Below are 19,038 nucleotides of genomic sequence, written 5' to 3' on the forward strand. Positions count from 1 at the left end.
ATGAAGCCGCCCTTTTATGTCTACAAAAAGGAGCTCGGATCGAAACTAGCTTTCGAAGTGCAATAAAGTATAATCCACCCCACACTCTAGAGGATGCGTTGCGCCGAGCTGATACGTACATAGCAGAAGAGGAGGAGGAAGCTGTCCACGACCGAAGTTCTATGCCTAAACAAGTCGAGTACAAGGAGCGACCCAAAACCGATACATATGAGCCCCATTCAGGTTACGATAGAGGATATGAGAACCGTAAAAAGTTCTACACCAACATCATCAACGCAGTCTAGTAGCCGGGCAAGCAATGGAATAAGTATTACCGGACTGACGAGGATGACGCTTTGTTTTGCGAATTCCACAATCGCAGAGGTTACAACACCAAAGAATGCAGACATCTAAAAGAATACCTGCTTGCGCAATACCGAAAAGGGCAAATCTCGCTTAACGACCTCCGCCGTTCAACCAACAAAGAAGTAAGTCGCCCAGATCTAATAAAACACAATCCGATGGCCTAGCCCCAGCAAAGGACCTGCCAGAACTACTACCTCCTCCACTGATGTTACCAAATCCACCCGCCCAACCCGAGCAGCAAAAGCGCAACCGCAACGAACCGCCACCATAGAACCATGCTCCCAAAGCCAGAAAGCGCGTTAACATGATCATGGGAGCCATCGAAGCCTGCAGTTACTCAGTTCGGGCGATCAAGGAGTACAACCGACATGACGCCAACCAAGCTTGCGTTATCAGCTCTAAAAGTACAACAACCAACCTCATCATCCAGAAGTCAAAACCAAAGCAAGAGGTCATAACCCTAGTTTGCATTGATGAGCTACGATTGGAACGCCAGGTTGGCATCGGCGCTGAACTCAACCCAAAATCCGGGAAAGTCTCGTTCACTTCCTGAAGCAGCATTCTTCCACCTTCGCTGGTCAGTCGAGGATATGCCCAGATTCGATCCACAGATCGCTTGTCACGAGCTTTACATTGACCCAAATTACAAACCTATCAAGCAAAAATGCTGGAAGCTCGGACCAGAGAAGCCACAGGCAGTCAACAACAAGGTCGAACGATTACTCAAAACCGGATCAATCACCAAAGTCAAATATCCCGATTGAACAGCGAATCCGGTGGTCGTCAAAAAGTAGAACGACAAGTGGAGAATCTGTGTCGAATTTACCGACCTCAACAAAGGATGTTTCAAAGACAGTTTCCCCTTGCCGCACATTGACAGACTCGTCGAAGCAACTGTCGAAAATGAGTTGTTCTCATTCATGGATGCATTTTTCGGGTACAACCAGATCCTCATGCACCCCCAAGACCTGGAAAAGACCTTGTTCATCACTGATCGCGGCATCTATTGCTATAAAGTAATGCCGTCCCGCTTAAAAAAACGCCTGAGCGACTTACCAGCGCCTCTTCAACCGAATATTCGCAAGTCAACTCGGACGAACCATTGAAGTCTACCTTGACGACATGCTCATCAAATCGTTCGTCGCAACTGATCATGTCGGCCATCTTTGCACTTGCTTTGACATACTTAACCTGTATGGCATGAAATTGAACCCCACCAAATGCATGTTCGGAGTAACGTCGGGCGAATACCTTGGATACATAGTCACTCAAAGTGGAATAGAAGCAAATCCAAAGCAGATCGCAGCAAGCATAGAGCTTCTCTCTCCAACGACCAAGCGAGAAGTCCAACAGCTAACAGGACGAATAGCGGCAACTCCTCCGCGGAAACAAACACTTAGAGTGGAACGACAAGTGCGAAGAAAATTTCACCGAACTCAAGAAGTACCTGTCTACTCCCCAAGTTCTTTCCAAACCAGAGACCGGCAAAACACTCTATCTTTACATCGCAATTTTGGAGTACGCAGTCAGCAGCGTGCTCGTTTGGGAAGATAGAGGCGAGCAGAAGCCAATCTTTTACATCAGCAAGTCAATTGATGGCTCGGAATACCTATATCCCACTTTGGAGAAGTTCGCCTTCACCACTGTCATCTCTGTACGGAAACTACGGCCTTATTTTCAATCACATACATCGTCATCCTGAACGAGCCCCTACTTCACACTTTTCTCCATAGCCTAAGCCAGTCAGGTCGGCTAGCCAAGTGGGCTATCGAACTCAGTGAGTATGATATCGAGTACCAAAATCAAACTGCGACCAAGTCTCAAGTACTTGCAGATTTCTTGGTCAAATTACCTTCAGAGCTCGTCAATTCCAACCCAACTGTGCAACCATGGATCCTTCACGCCGACGGCTCCTCTTCTAAGAAAGGATCTGGAATCAAAATTTGCCTCAAATTCCCCGATGGTCTTTAAACAGTCTTTCCGCCTCGGATTCCCGACGTCAAACAATGAAGCCGAGTCGAAAGCTTCTCAAAGGAACCGAGAAGTTCTCCAAGTTCGGAGGAAAATGAAAAGTTTCCGAATGGAAAAAGGAAATTGCCGAGAAGAAAGGAAATTGTCGAGAGAAAAAGAAAACGACCGAAGGAAAAGGAAAGTCTTCTCGGTCCCATATCGCAGAGAAGACCTGCGAAGACCAACTTAGAAGACATATATAAAGGAAGAGGAATCGACACCAGAAGACACAAGAAATTGAAGAGAGATTTAGAGACTGAGAACTCAATACCTTAACTTCTTAGTTTCATAAGTCTTAGTTTGTTATTCTTGAATCGATCTAATAAAATCTGAGTTTGCCAATCTAAATTACTGTTTTGTCCTTTGATTGATATTCACATATCAACAATTGGCGCGCCAGGAAGGGGGCTTAACAGAATACTCAGTTTTAGATCGGATTCCGGAAAGATCGATTCAGCAATGACCGACCATGTCAATGTCCACGAGGAAGAAAACCCTCTCGGCCAAGGGAACGACAACATCCGAGCCTCCGCGGAGCAAACAGGACGAAGCCCTGGGGAGACCGTTGGAACAGAGGCCGGGCAAACTCCCCCAACCGTAGGAGGCTTTGGAACTGAATTACTACTCCAGGTGTTCAATGCACAGTTCGAAGCTATCCAAAAAAGGAGCGAAGAGCGCTTCAGTCAGATGGCGGCACAGATCGCCGAACTCAGTCAAACCCGAACTCCCCAGCTGGAACCATGCGATCTACTGCTGTCGGATCGGCAAATGCCCCAACACCGCCGGATCTAAGTCGTGATGCCGAGTTCGAGGCAATGAAGGCACAATTCCTCCAAATCACCTCGAAGATCCATCAGGCAACAAGCGCCGCACCAGAGATCGACCGCGTTATTCAGGAAACACAGAAGACAACACCGCGCATAGCCAGAACGCCCGTCAAACACTTGAAGAAACTCAAGATCAAGATCTATGAAGGCAATACCGATCCCCGACACTTTTTGACCTCGTTCAGAATCTGCATGAACCGATACCAGTTCAGGTCAGCCGAGGAGAAAGATGCGATCCAGTGCTCTCGACTGGTTCTCGCGACTCGAGGCGAACTCAAAATATAACTACAAGGAGCTGACAACGGCCTTCGTCAAGCACTTCTCAATGTTCATCGGACAGAACACCAAGAACTCCGAACTATGGCTAATAGCTCAAGGAGCAAACGAGAGCCTCCGCGACTTCATCCACCGCTTCAAAACGATTGTCGCTAATTGCACGATTAGCGATGAAGCCGCCCTCTTATGTCTACAGAAGGGAGCTCGGATAAAAACGAGCTTCCGAAGCGCGATCAAGCACAACCCTCCGCAGACCTTGGAAGACGCACTACACCAAGCGAACACTTACATTGCATAAGAAGAAGAGGAGGCGGCTCATGAACAGAGCTATTCGGCAAAGTAGCCCGAGCGACCAAAGGCCGATACTTATTAGCCACCATCGGGCTATGGCAGAGGGTACGAGAATCGTAAAAAGTTCTACGCCAACGCCATCCAACAACCGACCAAGCAGTGGAACAATAAATGGATACGCAACGAGGAAGACCAAGACGAGTCGCTATTCTGCAAATTCCATAATCGCAAAGGACATAGCACCGAGGACTGCAGACATCCGCGGGAATACCTGCTTGCACAATATCGGAAAGGACAAATCTCACTCGACGACCTCCGTCGTTCAACCGCTCAAAGAAACAAGTCGCCCCGACCTAATAACACACCGCTCGAGAATGCCGTCGCCAAGGATCCACCAGCTCTACCGGCTTTAGCGCCTCCTCCGCTGAATCCACCCGCCCATCCCGAGCAACTGAAACGCAACCGCGACGACCCCGCACCATAGAACCATACTCCCAAAGCTAGGAAACGTGTCAACATGATTATGGGAGCTATCAAAACTTGCAGCTATTCAGTTCGAGCCATCAAGGAATACAGCAGACAGGCCGTAACCGTGCCTAAACTCCTGCATGATCCACCGAAGGGAACCTCTTTGATATTCACCGAAGCCGACACAATCGGGTGGCACAAACCACACAACGATGCCCTCGTCGTCGAGCTACTTCTCGACGATGTTGAAGTTAGTCGCATTCTCATCGATACGGGCAGCTCGGTCAACTTTATCTTCAAAGACGCGCTTGACCAGCTCGACATACCATCAGACAAGATCGAGCCCTTCATCGAACCTCTCACGGGATTTGATGGCGAACGCTGCATGACGGTCGGCACAGTCAAAATCCCGATCTACCTTGCCGGAGTTGCAAAGATTATCCAGTTCCTCATCCTCGACTAACCAGCGATCTACAACGCTATTCTCGGAAAACCTTGGTTACACGCAATGAAGGCAGTTGCCTCCACGTATCACCAATGCCTGAAATTCCCGACTCCCGACGGCATCTACACTCTCCAAGGTAACCAAGCCGTCGCCCGATCGTGCTATATCAACGAATGCAAGCTTCGCTCAGCCAGCCAAGCCTGCGTCATCAGTTCGCAAGGTTCAACTGCCGACCTCATTGTCCAAAAAACAAAGCCTAAGCAAGAGTCGATTACTCAAGTCTGCATCGACGAACTAAGGCCAGAACGCCAGGTCAGCATCGGCGCCGAACTCGATCCAAAGATCCGTGACACCCTCGTTCACTTCCTGAAGCAACATTCATCCACCTTCGCATGGTTAGTTAGAGGACATACCCAAGATCGATCCACAAATCGCTTGTCACGAAGTCAACATCGACCTGACATACAAACCGATCAAGCAGAAGTGCCGAAAACTAGGACCGGAGAAGGCACAAGCCGTCAATGATGAGGTCGAACGATTACTAAAAACTGGCTCCATTACCGAAGTCAAATATCCCGACTGGTTGGCGAATTCCGTGGTTGTTAAAAAGAAGAACGACAAATGGAGAATTTGTGTCGACTTCACCGACCTCAATAAAGCATGTCCAAAAGATAGCTTTCCTTTGCCTCATATTGATCGCCTCGTGGAAGCAACCGCCGGAATCGAGCTCCTCTCATTCATGGATGCATTCTCCGGATACAACCAGATCCTCATGCACCCTCAAGACCGAGAAAAAACATCGTTTATCACGGATCGCGGCATATACTGATATAAGGTCATGCCCTTTGGTTTGAAGAATGCGAGGGCAACGTACCAACGTCTAGCCAACCGAATGTTCGCAAGCCAGCTCGGGCGGACTATGGAAGTTTACATTGACGTATGCTCGTCAAGTCACTTGTCGCTTCCGATCATGTCGGCCATCTTCGCACCTGCTTTGATATTCTCGACTAGTACGGTATGAAACTTAATTCCACCAAGTACACCTTTGGCGTAACGTCTGGCGAATTCCTCGGATACATAGTCACTCAGCGTGGCATCGAAGCTAATCCAAAGCAGATCGCAGCAATTCTCGAACTCCCATCACCGACAACAAAACGCGAAGTCCAGCGGCTAACCGGACGCATTGCGGCACTTAATCGTTTTATATCCCGATCAACGGACAAGTGTTTGCCGTTCTACCACTTGCTTGACCTTTGAGGATTTTCTGGAACAGGTTCTGCACTTCTTTATCCTTATTCCCTGAGCTCGTTGGAGACTTTATTGTTGGGGAGGGACAAAACCTTGTTGTTGAGTGTTTTGAGGATAGAAGTTCTGGTTTGGGGGATTCTTGTTGTAGGTAAAGCCCTTTTGGTAACCTTGTTGGCCACCTGCAAAGTTCACCTCAGCTGTGATGTCTTCCCTTTGAAATGTGTCTTGAAACACATGATTCACATCTCTAACAAAGTTGGCTGACTGATGAGAAGCTAAGAGAAGTGTGTCTAGCTTCTCATTGAGAGACTTGATGTCTTTCCTTGTCCTTTCCTCTTCAGCACTCACAGCTCCTCTTGAATTCCTTTCAAAGTCTGATCCATAAAGCTCATCACTTTGAGCTACATTCTCCACTAGGGTCATGGCATCATTGACTTCCTTGGTCATGAAATTACCATTTGAAGCTGTGTCCAAGAGGAGTCTGACCTTTGGTAAAGCACCTCTGTAGAAGGTACTTAGCAGCTGAGCATCTGAGAATCCATGGTGAGAGCATTGCATGGTATACCCTCTAAATCTTTCCCAAGCCTCACAAAATGTTTCATGGTTCTTCTGAATGAAACTTGAGATTTCCTTTCTTAACCTTGCTGTTCTTGATGAAGAGAAGAAGTTGGTTAGAAATGCTCTTTTGCATTGCTCCCATGTTGTGACTGATCCTTGAGGTAGAGACTTTTCCCACTGATGAGCTTTGTCTCCTAGAGAAAAAGGGAATAGCCTCAGCTTGAAACTGTCCTCAGTCACTCCATTCATCTTAGTTAGATCACAAATTCTATCAAAGTTATCAATGTGATCTAATGGATCTTCTACTGCCAAGCCATGGAACTTGTTTGATTGCACCATGTTGATCAAGCCAGATTTGATCTCAAAATCGTTTTCAGGTGTAGGAGCTTGAATCCCATGAGTCTGACCCTGAGTATTGGCCTCATCACCAGCTCCCACAACTGTTATTGGACGTGGTGCTGGACCCTCTTGCTGAGCCTGGTGGTTTCCATTACCACCATGAGCCTGTTGCCCTTGATCCATACCCAACCTCTCAATGTGCTCAGCTCTTTCTCTTTGTCTTCTTTCTTCACTTCTGGTGTTCATACACCTGAAAACAAAGACAACACTTGAAAGGTAATCAGTAAAACAAAAGAAAATGACTTGATCTCAAGAAGATCCAAAGTCCTAATGTTAGAATGAATCCCCAATTGGCAACGGCGCCAAATTGATAGCAGGAATTTTTCAATTCTTGATCAATTCCTCAACTACTCATGTCATTGTAGCACTTGAGGTATCAATCCAAATGGAGAGATTCTAGACACTAAGCCTATAAGGATCAATTCTTAATCCAAGTCTAACTAAACAGATGAGTTGGTAACCAAGATTATCTAAAAGCATATAATAAAACAAGCAAGAACAAACAAGCAGTAATTAAGAACTAAACAAGCAAGACAACAAAGCAAAGGCTCAAATCCAAATAAAGATAAAGCTAAACCTCTAGATGTGATCATTGATCAGGGTGCTTTCAATACTTAATTCATGATGCTAAGCAAACAATACAACACTTGCAATTCTTTAGTCTAGACTTCCAAAATAGATTAATTCATTCCCATGACAGAAATCCCTTTGCAAATTACTTAATCAAGACTAATTCCTATTAGTGAATAAGCAATCAACAAGCATAAGGTTCCAAGTCTAATATGACCAGACAGCCTCTTTGTGCATCAAAATAAGAGCTAAGAAAGACTGAATCTTATACAGAAAGATAAAGCAAGCATCACATGATCTCAAATTCCAATCAACTTAGAACTCAAAGCAAGATCATTTCTTTCCCAAGACAATGACCACTATAGTAATCAGCATTCAAACCTAACTCTCATTAGTGGTAATGATGATCAATATGAATTAATAAACAGTTCTAATATGTCATTTATGCTTGAAACAAACATTTCCATGTCATTCAAAACATAAACCCTTAAGTTAGCTCATTCAGGCATTTCATCAAACACATTTGGTGCATGAAATAAGGCATTAGAGACAGCTAACTAAGGAAAGAAAATGAGAATCTAAAACCTAAACATCATAAATCAAACATCTAAGCACCATAATCTACACACCTAGAAGCTTAAAAGATGACTACTCACTAATCATGCTTAACACACCTAATATTTTGCAAGAGGTGATGTTAAACATGATTAGAAGCAAAGATAAGAAGAAAAAATGATAAGAAACAGATTAAGATTGATTAAATCCTTGAGATTTCTCTTAACAAAATCTGGGTTTTCAAAAAAGAGGCAAAGAGAAACAAGAGAAAACAAAGCTTAGTCTGCTAGATAATGACTAAAACATATATATAGGTAGAGTTTCTTGATGGGCCAACCTAGAACAAACTAGGTATTGGTCCCAAAAATGCCCATAAAAACGTTCTGGTTCGAGAATGTATCGACCAGATTTCAGTCGGTGCAGGAGGTCGATATTTCTTCGGCAATTTGAAAGTGGTTACCCCAAGGCGCTACACCGGCTGAACTCACCTCGGTGCAGCGTTAAGGATAGCTTCAGGGGATCAATACCGAGCAGGATTCAGTCGGTGCAGGACGTCGATATTTCTTCGGCATTTTGGCTTCCAAAAGCCAGCTAAAATCGTCAAGGTTCCAAGGTAATACCGACCTGATTTTGGTCGGTACTCCTTCTCGATATGAATATAGACCGCTTGCACCAAATCCTTCATAACTCCTTTCTCACTGGTCCAAACCTTGATCGGTCAACTCCATGAGACAGATGGCTCCTTCATCTCCAACTTTGGTGAAGGGTTCGGGTTCAGATGACGACGGAAAGGGCTCCGTTCCACCGGTTCTTTGATGCGCGTTGCTTTGGTCCTTTATCCGCTCCAAGACATGTACTGCTTCTTATCGCCGTAACTTTCAGCTCACAACTCCAAATAGGACTATATCAAGTGTTATGGAAACTAGACTCGACCCTCTACATTATGTATGAAGACTACAGAGGCTGAATCCTGGTGCAAGTCCTCTTTTTCAGGTGATAAAGTTGAGGGATTGTCGGCTCCATAACACTTGTCCGAGTCTGATGCACATAAGGTGATGGTCTCTCCATGGCTTTTGTCCCAATTGCTCCCAATTAGCCCCAAATGACCTGTAAACACTCCAAAAGTGCAAAAATCTCTAGGAACTAATGCAATTCCTAACTAATGACAAAAGCAAAGTCAAATATATGTAAAACTACCTAAATGTATGCATGAGACTCAATATTTGGACAAAAATGAAATCCTAAACATGACAAAATATGAGTATATCAGGCCATCGAACTCAGCGAATATGATATCGAATACCGAGGAAGGACCGCGACGAAATCCCTGGCGGACTTCTTGGTCGAACTCCCACCCGAGCTCGTCGATGCAATTCCGGCTGTACAACGCTGGATCCTCCATGCCGATGGCTCCTCTTCCCATTAAGGTTCTGGCATCGGAATTCATCTCAAAGCCCCCGAGGGCGAGATAATCGAACAATCATTCCGCCTCGGCTTCCCGGCATCTAACAACGAAGCTGAATACGAAGCACTAATCGCCGGATTGCGCCTCGCCAAAGGAATCGGCACCGAACACATCCACGCCTACTGCGACTCTCAACTCGTAGCTAACCAGTTTCACGGAGAATAAGAAGCCAAGAATGATCGCATGGACGCATACCTCAAATTCCTCAAAGATGTTGCTTCGAAATTCTTGACCTTCGAGCTCACGAAGATACCGCGAGACGAGAACGCTACCGCCGATGCTTTAGCCGCCCTTGCGACTAACTCCGATCCCGACCTCCAGCGAACCATTCCAGTCGCAGTAATCAAACGACCAAGTATCGAGCCCGCTCCGAGCTGCAATGTTATTACGAGACAACGTGACTATGAGCCCCTCCCAACCTCGCTCCACCCCTCACCTGGAAGAAAAAGACTAAGGAAGTTGTCACCGATCTTGATACCGATATGAATGAACAAGGTGACAACGAGTCCGATCACGAAGACGGATCCGAAAGCCAACACGTCCCAATCAACATCGGAGCTGAATGCGACGACGAGCCCGAAGATTGGACTTTAGAAATCGTCGGCTACATTGGCGACGGAACGGCCCCGCAAACAAATGGGTAGATCGGCGCGTTAAGGCTCGAGCAGCTCGATACATGGTCATTAAAGGCACTCTCCTTAGATGGGACGCGTCCGGCGCACTTCTAACTTGTGTTCACGGCAACGACATCATGGAAGTTATGCAGAAAGTACACGAAAGACAAGAAGGGAATCACACCGGAGCTCGGTCATTAGCATTCAAGATAAAAAAAGCCGGCTATTACTGGCCTACTATGCTCTCCGACTGCGAAAAGTACACTGCACGATGCGAGAAGTGCCAACGTCACGACCCGATGATTAATCTTTCTACCAAACTACTGATGACCTCGACCGTACCATATCCCATCATGCGCTGGGCAATGGACATCATCGGTCCGTTTCGCCGGTCTACAACCCAGAAGCAATACGTTCTGGTCGTCACCTACTATTTCACCAAGTGGGTCGAAGCCGAGGCGTATCCCGAGATACACGGAATCAACGTCAAAACGTTTGTCTGGAAAATCATCATCTGCCGACACGGCGTCTCGTACGAGATCGTCACAGACAATGGCACTCAGTTCACTTCGATAATTTTCACTGACTTCTACGCCAAGTGGAAAATCCGCTTAAGTTTCTCCACACCGAGGTACCCACAAGGAAACGGACAAGGCGAAGCCACAAACAAAACCATTATCGATGGTCTGAAAAAGCGACTGGATACGGCTAAGGGAACTTGGGCGGACGAACTCGATGGCGTCTTATGGTCCCATCGAACTACGCCACGACGTTCTACCGGTCAACCACCTTTCTTTCTCGCGTACGGTACGGAAGCTATGTGTCCAGCCGAACTCAACGTTCTTAGTATTCGCCGAACCATGCTCACTCAGCAGCCCGACGTGAATAAAGACATGATGCTCGACACAATTGACTTAGTCGAAGAACACTGCAAACGAGCATTACTCAGGATACAAAACTACCAACAACTGGCAGCTCGTTACTACAACAAGAAGGTGAAAGGCCGTCATTTTGAAGATGGCGATCTCGTACTTTGCAAAGTTTACGAGAACACCAAACAAAAGAACGCTGAAAAGCTCGGTGCAAACGCAGCTTGTGACCGAGTCCAGCTATAACATCAATAAAATTTTATTAAGTAAAAACGTCCAAGTTTTAGTTCGATACTCGCGAGATGCCGAACTCCTACTTTACCAACATCGACTTCTTGGCCAGTTGTTCGATAGCATTCCACATGAATGCAAACTTAAAAAGCCGAGATCCGTCTCGCTAACACCCACATGGTGCTGTGGTAAAGTCCACATTATAAAGCCGGGGCCAGTCCCGCATTGAAAATTCTAAGTCACCAAGAACAATAAGCCGAGCCCATCTCGCATACTTAGGTTCGACTTAGAAAACCTTGAGCTCGTATCGTGCGTTTACAAGAGTTCGATCAAACTCACTCTTCCAGTACAATACGACTCACTTGGGTTCCCCAGGCCGAGCTCAAATGCTCGCACCCTAAGCCGAACTCCTCGGATTCGCACTGTAAGCCAAGTTCTCAACACTTGCACATATAAGCCGAGTTAACGCAACTCGCCACCGAAGATAAAATTAAGTTAGAATTAAACTCAATAAACATCGACCTATTACTTAGCAGATTTTTCGAAACATGAAAAAGATGTAAAGATACTCAATGCAGAATGAAAAAGCATATAATAAAAGCCTTCCGAAAGGAAAATAAGTTTAAAATATAAAATCCCACTGAGGGTTACCAAAAGCATACAAAATAAAATAACCCATTAAAGGGAAATTAAGTTCGATTAAAAAGAGAAAGAAATAAAAGACTAAACAGTCTTAGAAGCAGCGGTCTGGACCGCGTTAAGCATCTCTTCGTTTGAGCCGAACTGCTCCCCTCGCGCTTGATCTGGCTCTCCTCCAATCAGATTATCGGCTGGAGTCTCCTCACCATCTTCTGGAAGAGGAGACATTCGCTTGTCTTTCTCCGTAAGAACATATGCATCAACCGAACGAAACTCATTCAGCGCTGCGGCATGCTTCGCCTCGATCTCAGCCACCATCTCAGGAGGAACCTCGTATACACCTTTATTCTTCAGCTTTTTGATGAAGCCGAGAACTCCGGTAAGTTGATTAACAACCAAATAAGGCTTACGAGCTCGATCAGCGTCATCCAAACTTCGGATGACCTTCTCCAAGCGTTTGCAAGCCTTCGCATGAACGCTCCTTGCCCGATCTCTCCAGCGAGCTGCTAAGCCATGCAGCTGTTCCTTATTTTTCTTGAATTCTCGAGACAGTAAAGTCTGCGCCTCTGTCAGCTCAGCCTTGACTGCTTTGAGCTCCGAGCTTTCCTGTTTCAGCAGATCCACAGCGTTGTGAAGCTCTTCATTTATATGAAGCTCGGTCGCAAGGCGGTCTTCAGCCTTAAAGATCCGGTCCTCCAATTCTGCAACCCTCACCTGCTCATCATACAGAGCAACCTCCTATGCCGTGACCAAATTATTGGTCTGGCTGGCGAGCTGCAAATAGAAACAGAATCAGAACTCATACTTAGGAAAGAAATAAGAAAAGAATGGAACCAGGAAATTACCACGGCAGTTGTACGCGCGATCCCTTTGTACAATTTAGGGAATTAGAGCTCGGATACTGCTGGAAGACTTGGGACCTCACTAGAAATATTATGGTAGAGGTCGGCACAGGCGTCAACGTTCTCCTCGAAAGGGACCTCTTCGTCGTAATCAAAGCAGACTTTAGCCCTTTTCACCGGCTCAGGTTCCAGAGATCGGTCAGCAGGATCTCTTTCTTGCCTCTTTCTAATATTCGAGGCCTCGGCTTGATCTCCAGGAAGAGCAAGCTCTGATGTAGTAGGAACCGGAGGATTAAGCTCGGCAGCCTTCGGGAACGTTCCATGGCCGATCTCCAGCATCAGGAGTAATAAAAACGACATCATCTGTGAGTCCGTGGGTTTCGAGAATGGTGCGAATAATCCTTGGAGAAAGAGAAGAAGCCGGAACATCGTAAGGACGAACGACTTTCCGCTTTGGCATCGGTGGCGATGCAGCGTTCACCGCATCGAGATTGTCCTCGGCGTCGTTAACACCGGCGTTGTCACCTTGTGGAGTCTCTCTCTCGGATTCGATGACCTCCTCGATCTCTTTGATCTCATGATTGTCTGGCCCGATCCGAGCTCCAGTCTCATGAGTCTCGGCTGTTAGTTGCTCAGGTGCCTCCATTCTCAGTTGAGGTCAGCTGCTATTGGCACCGACCAATCTAGAGTTCTTGCGAACTAAAGCCGATGGGTTACTCGCCATCCGAGAGGAGCTTGATGAGGAAGGATTTGACGAGGAGGAACTTGGTTCCGAAGATTCACGACGATTCTCCAGGAGAATTTGATGAGAAGAAGAGTTGGTCGAAGAATCAGAAGACATTTTCAGTTCAAAAGATGAGTTCGAAGGAAGAATTGAGAAGAAATTAAAAGAAAACGAAGAACAGGATGAAGATAGATCGGAAAGTTTGAAGATGGATCAGAGAAATTTGAAGATGGATCGGAGAAATTTGAAGACTGATCGGAAAACTTGAAGATCGGCCGGAAAATTCAAAGATTACGGCGGAAAAAGCAGAGAGAACTAAAGAGAGCTACAGATAAAAATCTAGAGAAAGAAACAAAATCTAGAGAGAAGGGAGAGCAGCGTACCTTATATATGTTGAGGCAAGATAATGAATGCTAGGTAGGTTTACATCTTTATAAGTAAACAATGGAAATTGTGGTTCCTCGATTTCCACGAAATTTCAGAATTCACGCTCCACATTAAATTCGAGTTATGAAACGCTCGGGAAAGCAAACCGACTGAAGTTTCCGAGCTCGGTTTGCGACCTAAATTTTGAAATTTGGCTCGAATGGGTTCGACTAAAAGCCACTCTCTTTCATCGAACTGAGGAGGGGCTAACTGTTGGAGGTGAAATCTCCGGTACAAACCGAGATTGGCACAAAATGAAGCTCGGTTTACGAAGGAACCGTACTGGGAAAATTGGGCTGAGCGAGTTCTTGGACCGGACATAGCCCAATAAGCCAAAGTCGGTCGGAAGCTTCTCAAAGGAACCGAGAAGTTCTCCGAATGGAAAAAGGAAATTGCCAAGAAGAAAGGAAATTGTCGAGAGAAAAGAAAAACGACCGAAGGAAAAGGAAAGTCTTCTCGGTCCTATATCGCAGAGAAGACCGGCAAAGACCGACTTAGAAGACATATATAAAGGAAGAGGAATCGACACCAGAAGACACAAGAAATTCAAGAGAGACTTAGAGACTGAGAACTCAATACCTTAGCTTCTTAGTTTCATAAGTCTTAGTTCGTTATTTAACCGAACTCAGTTGTATTCTTGAATCGATCTAATAAAATCCGAGTTTGCTGATCTAAATTACTGTTTTGTCCCTTGATTGATATTCACATATCAACACCGAGTATGAAGCACTTATCACTGGACTACAACTCGCCAAAGGAATCGACGCTCAACACATTCACGCATACTGCGACTCTCAGGTCGTTGCAAACCAGTTTCATGGAGAATATGAAGCTAAGAACGATCGCATGAATGCATATTTAAAGATCCTCAAAGATCTTGCTTCAGACTTCACAACCTTCAAACTCACAAAGATACCACGAGATGAGAACGCCTCAGCTGATGCCTTAGCTGCCTTGGCATCTAATTCGGACCCTGATCTTCGACAAACGATCCCAGTCGAGGCAATCGACAGACCTAGCATCGACCCGGCGCCTGTTTGCAACATCATTACATGATGTCGTGATTAAGAAACGCATACAAACTTAGCACTACCCCTAACGAGGAAGAAGAAGACCATGGAGCCTGTCGCCAACCTCAATGTTAAAACCGATGCACCTATCGACACTGAATCCAATGCTTATGATGAGTCATAAGGACAACACGTCCCGATCGACATTAAGGCTGAAGGCGAAGAAGAACCCGAAGACTGGACCTTGGAGATCGTAGGTTATATAGGCGATGGCACAGTTCCTGCGGATAAGTGGGCAGCTCGGCGACTTAAAGCTCGAGCAGCTCGCTACGTCGTCATCAAAGGAAGCTTATACAGATGGGACGCAGCCGGCGCACTTCTGACTTGCGTCCGCGGGAACGACATCATGGAAGTCATGCAGAAAGTACACAAAGGTGAAGGAGGAAACCACTCCGTAGCTCGTTCCTTAACATTCAAAATAAAAAAAAGCCGGTTACTATTGGCCTACAATGCTCTCAGACTGTGAGAAGTATGCTGCACGATGCAAAAAATGCCAACGTCACGGCCCGATGATCAACTTACCCACCGAACTCCTGATGACTTTGACCGCACTATATCCCTTCATGCGATGGGCAATGGATATTATCGGACCCTTCCGACGATCGAAAAGCCAGAAACAATACATACTCGTTGTCACCGATTACTTCACCAAATGGGTCGAGGCTAAGGCATACCCCAAAATGCAAGGAATCAATGTCAAGAAGTTTGTCTGGAAGTTCATTATCTGCCGACACGGAGTACCATATGGGTTCGTCACAGACAACGACACTCAATTGAGATGTTCATAATTTGCATCATTTAGGTTGTATATTTCATTCCAAATCATATCTTATTTCATGCATTTTAGGTCCTTAGGGTTTGTTTTAATGCTTAGGAGTTGCATTAGGTCCCAATGAGTCTTTGCATGTTTTGAGTGTTTATCAGGTGTATTTGGAGCTATTTGGAGTTGAAAAGGTGAATCCAGGAAGAGAAATGGGGATCAGGGCTTGAAAGATGGTGAAAATGGGTTTCTGGAGGTTCGCGGCCATTCTCACGTCCTGCAGGAAGGTTTTTCCCGGCAATTTGCATGTACCGCGGGTGGATTCCTCGGCCAAAACGCGTAGCGGCTGGTTAAGTTTCTCTGCCAAAATTCCCGGGTGCAGACACATTTCCGAACTCGCCTGTTCGGGGAACCTTCCGGTCCGATTCAGCTGTTGGGTGCTTCATCAAAGTTGGAGAAGATTGGATCATGGTTCCAGAACAGGTGGAATCATAGGATTTAAAGGCGTGAGCAGAGAGTTAAACTTGTCGGAAGGAACTCTTGTCTCGCTGCCGTTTTGGACCGACCTGATGAGCTCCGAAGAATGCAAAGGACGGTGCACTTCCAGACCGATTCAGCTTACAGAGACATCATCAGAATCAGAGATATTTGAGTCCTCTTTCCAGAACGTCTGAGATCATTAAATTCGGAACTATGAGCAAGAAGATAACGTTTCCAGAATGGACACATGTCTAGAAGCCTCTTTCTGATCGTGTCAATGCACTGCGAAGATGAGCCCTCCAGGAAACCTTCCACTTCCCAAGCACCAAAGATTCCTTCACCAAAGTTGAATATGTCTGAGTCTTCTATCCACTGAAACTAGAATCACACCATTCAGACCAGTACCCTAGAAGTTACGCTTCCCTGAATGTGAAGTGGTCCGAGGAGCCCTGAACGCTGCGAGATTGATAACCCTTATTAAGGCCTTGAAATTATGCTAAGGGAAAGATGGCACGGTGGAATGTCACGGTCCACATCTGACCGTGGCACTTGATTGCAGTTCTTGGGGGTTTGACACGGTCTTCACGCCACAGTCTACACTTGACCGTGGCAAGGTAACACTTGGCCGCGGAAGGATTTTACTTGCATTCGGAAACTGCCACGGGGTAATGCCACGGTCTACACTTGACCGTGGCAAGACAGCACTTGTGATCGTTCAGACATTCGGGACTTGACACGGCCACGAATCACGACTTTAGACTTGGCCGTGGCACTTGATGATCTAGTCATGATTAACAACACATCTTGCAAAGGATCTAGTGTGTTGATCATGATTAGTGAGTAATCCATTATTAAGGTCGTAGATATGTAGATTATGGTGCTTAAGTGGTAGATTAGTGAGCTTAGGGGTTAGATCATGCATATTCCATTCTCTACAACCTGTTCTTAATGCTAGATCCATACAAATCATATGTGGTCTAGATTCTGGACATTTCATGCACCAAAAGTGTTTGATGAAATGTCTGAACCAAGGTTGTTAGAGGTTTAAGTGTTATTCATCATGAGAATGATTGTCTATATGCTTAAATGACAGATTAAACTGATTCTTAATGCTTGTTGATTCATGTTTCACTAATGATGATTAGGTTAGAAACTGTTTTAGCATAGGAGTTGATACCTTCATAAGAGGATTAGCTTAATTAATGATGTTTAAGTTGAATGGATTGCATTGATCATATGATTCATTAGCTCACTAGTTTATCACTGAAGGCACCCTAATCCACTATCATGTCTAAGACCTTTCTCATCATCATACATACATTCTCATCACTTGTCATTTGCTTAGTTCTTTGTTTGATCACTTCTTAGTCATTAATCTTGTTTTAAGTTTGTAGTTTTCATTAGTCAATCAAAACCACATTTGCTTGCTTGAATTGAGAAACTGATCACATAGCTTAGTGTCTATCACCACATTCTTGGATTGATAACCTCTTTGTGCTACATTGACAAGGGGATTGATAGCCCTGATACCCTCAAAAGTCTTGTCTATCAATTGGCGCTGTTTCCAAATTGTGGAGTGTTTAGCATTAAGCTCTGATCTGTTCTTGAGATCAAGTGCTTATTTTTTGTTTTTACTGATTACTTTCAAGTTCTGTTTGTGATTTCAGGTGCATGAACACCAGGTCCAGATCAAGAAGCTGTGGTCCACCTTTCCCCTTAAACGACAACATTAATCTTTTGGTACCAAGGAGGAGAAGGGACAGGCGTGGAAGACAGATTGATCAGGCTGATATGGAAGACCAAAGAGAGCATGTGGTGGACATAGAACAACCGGTTCAGGAGCAAAAGGCTCAGGGTAATGGAGACGGTAATGGAGTTGGTCAAGGGTTACATCAGGGTAATGTTCATCAGGAACAGGTGCATCAACAGCAAGCTTATGACCACCAGGGACAAGCTCCAACTCATCAGCAGAGGCATCAAGCCAATGTACAACAAAGACAACAGGTGCACCACCAACATCAGCCCTTCCAACACCAGCAAAGGAGATATGAGCAGCCACAGGTCTATGTTGGAGAGAATGACAGGGCAAATGCTCATCAGTATGGAGCTGGAATTCAGGCACCACCTGTGCAAAACAACAACTTTGAAGTGAAGGCATCCTTGTTGAATATGGTCCAGAACTCAAAGTTCCATGGATTAGCAATGGAAGATCCCTTGGAACACTTGGATCAATTTGATAAAGTGTGTGATCTAACAAAGATAAATGGAGTTTCTAAAGACAGTTTCAAGCTAAGATTATTCCCCTTCAGTCTTGGTGACAAAGCTCACCAATGGGAGAAGAATCTTCCAAGAGGCTCCATTCAAACGTGGGAGCAATGCAAGCAAGCCTTCCTATCTAAGTTCTTCTCCACCTACAGAACTGTTAAACTAAGGAATCAAATCTCTAGCTTCACTCAGCACAGCAATGAGAGTTTTGGTGAAGAATATGAGAGATTCAGGAGCTACACCAACCAATGCCCACACCATGGGTTTAGTGAGGCTTCTGTTCTCAGCACACTTTATAGAGGAGCTCTTCCCAAGATTAGAAACAGCTGGATACTGCCTCCAATGGAAACTTTCTGGGAAAGGGGATTCATGCTGCTTTAGAGCTAGTGGAGAACTTAGCAATGAGCAATGACACTTATGGTGAAGACTATGACAGATCAAATAGATCTGAAGGTTCAAGCTCAGAACAGAGGCTCACTAGAGAAGTTAAGGAGTTGAGAAGTGAATTGGACAAGTTAAAATTCACCACTCAAAAGCCAATGCACTTTGTAGGAGAGTATGAGGAACCTTCTCAAATCTTTGAGAACATAAGTGAAGAAGGTCTAACACAGGAGGAGCTTAACTACATTGGGAATCAGAGGTTCTAGAGATATCAGTATGG

The 19,038-nt window shown here is 45.4% G+C and overlaps 2 non-coding genes across 2 annotated transcripts; one reads left to right on the plus strand and one right to left on the minus strand.

Moving 5' to 3' along the window:
• The first annotated feature begins 6,445 nt into the window (after nucleotides 1-6,445).
• Nucleotides 6,446-6,552, plus strand: LOC112087429. Its single transcript, XR_002900110.1, has one exon. It is a non-coding gene; the product is annotated as a small nucleolar RNA R71 (small nucleolar RNA).
• Nucleotides 6,553-18,536: 11,984 nt separating this feature from the next.
• Nucleotides 18,537-18,643, minus strand: LOC112087423. Its single transcript, XR_002900104.1, has one exon. It is a non-coding gene; the product is annotated as a small nucleolar RNA R71 (small nucleolar RNA).
• Nucleotides 18,644-19,038: the final 395 nt, after the last annotated feature.

The sequence above is a fragment of the Eutrema salsugineum genome, unplaced genomic scaffold (genome assembly GCF_000478725.1).
Source record: "Eutrema salsugineum unplaced genomic scaffold, Eutsalg1_0 scaffold_18, whole genome shotgun sequence".
Lineage (NCBI taxonomy): Eukaryota > Viridiplantae > Streptophyta > Magnoliopsida > Brassicales > Brassicaceae > Eutrema > Eutrema salsugineum.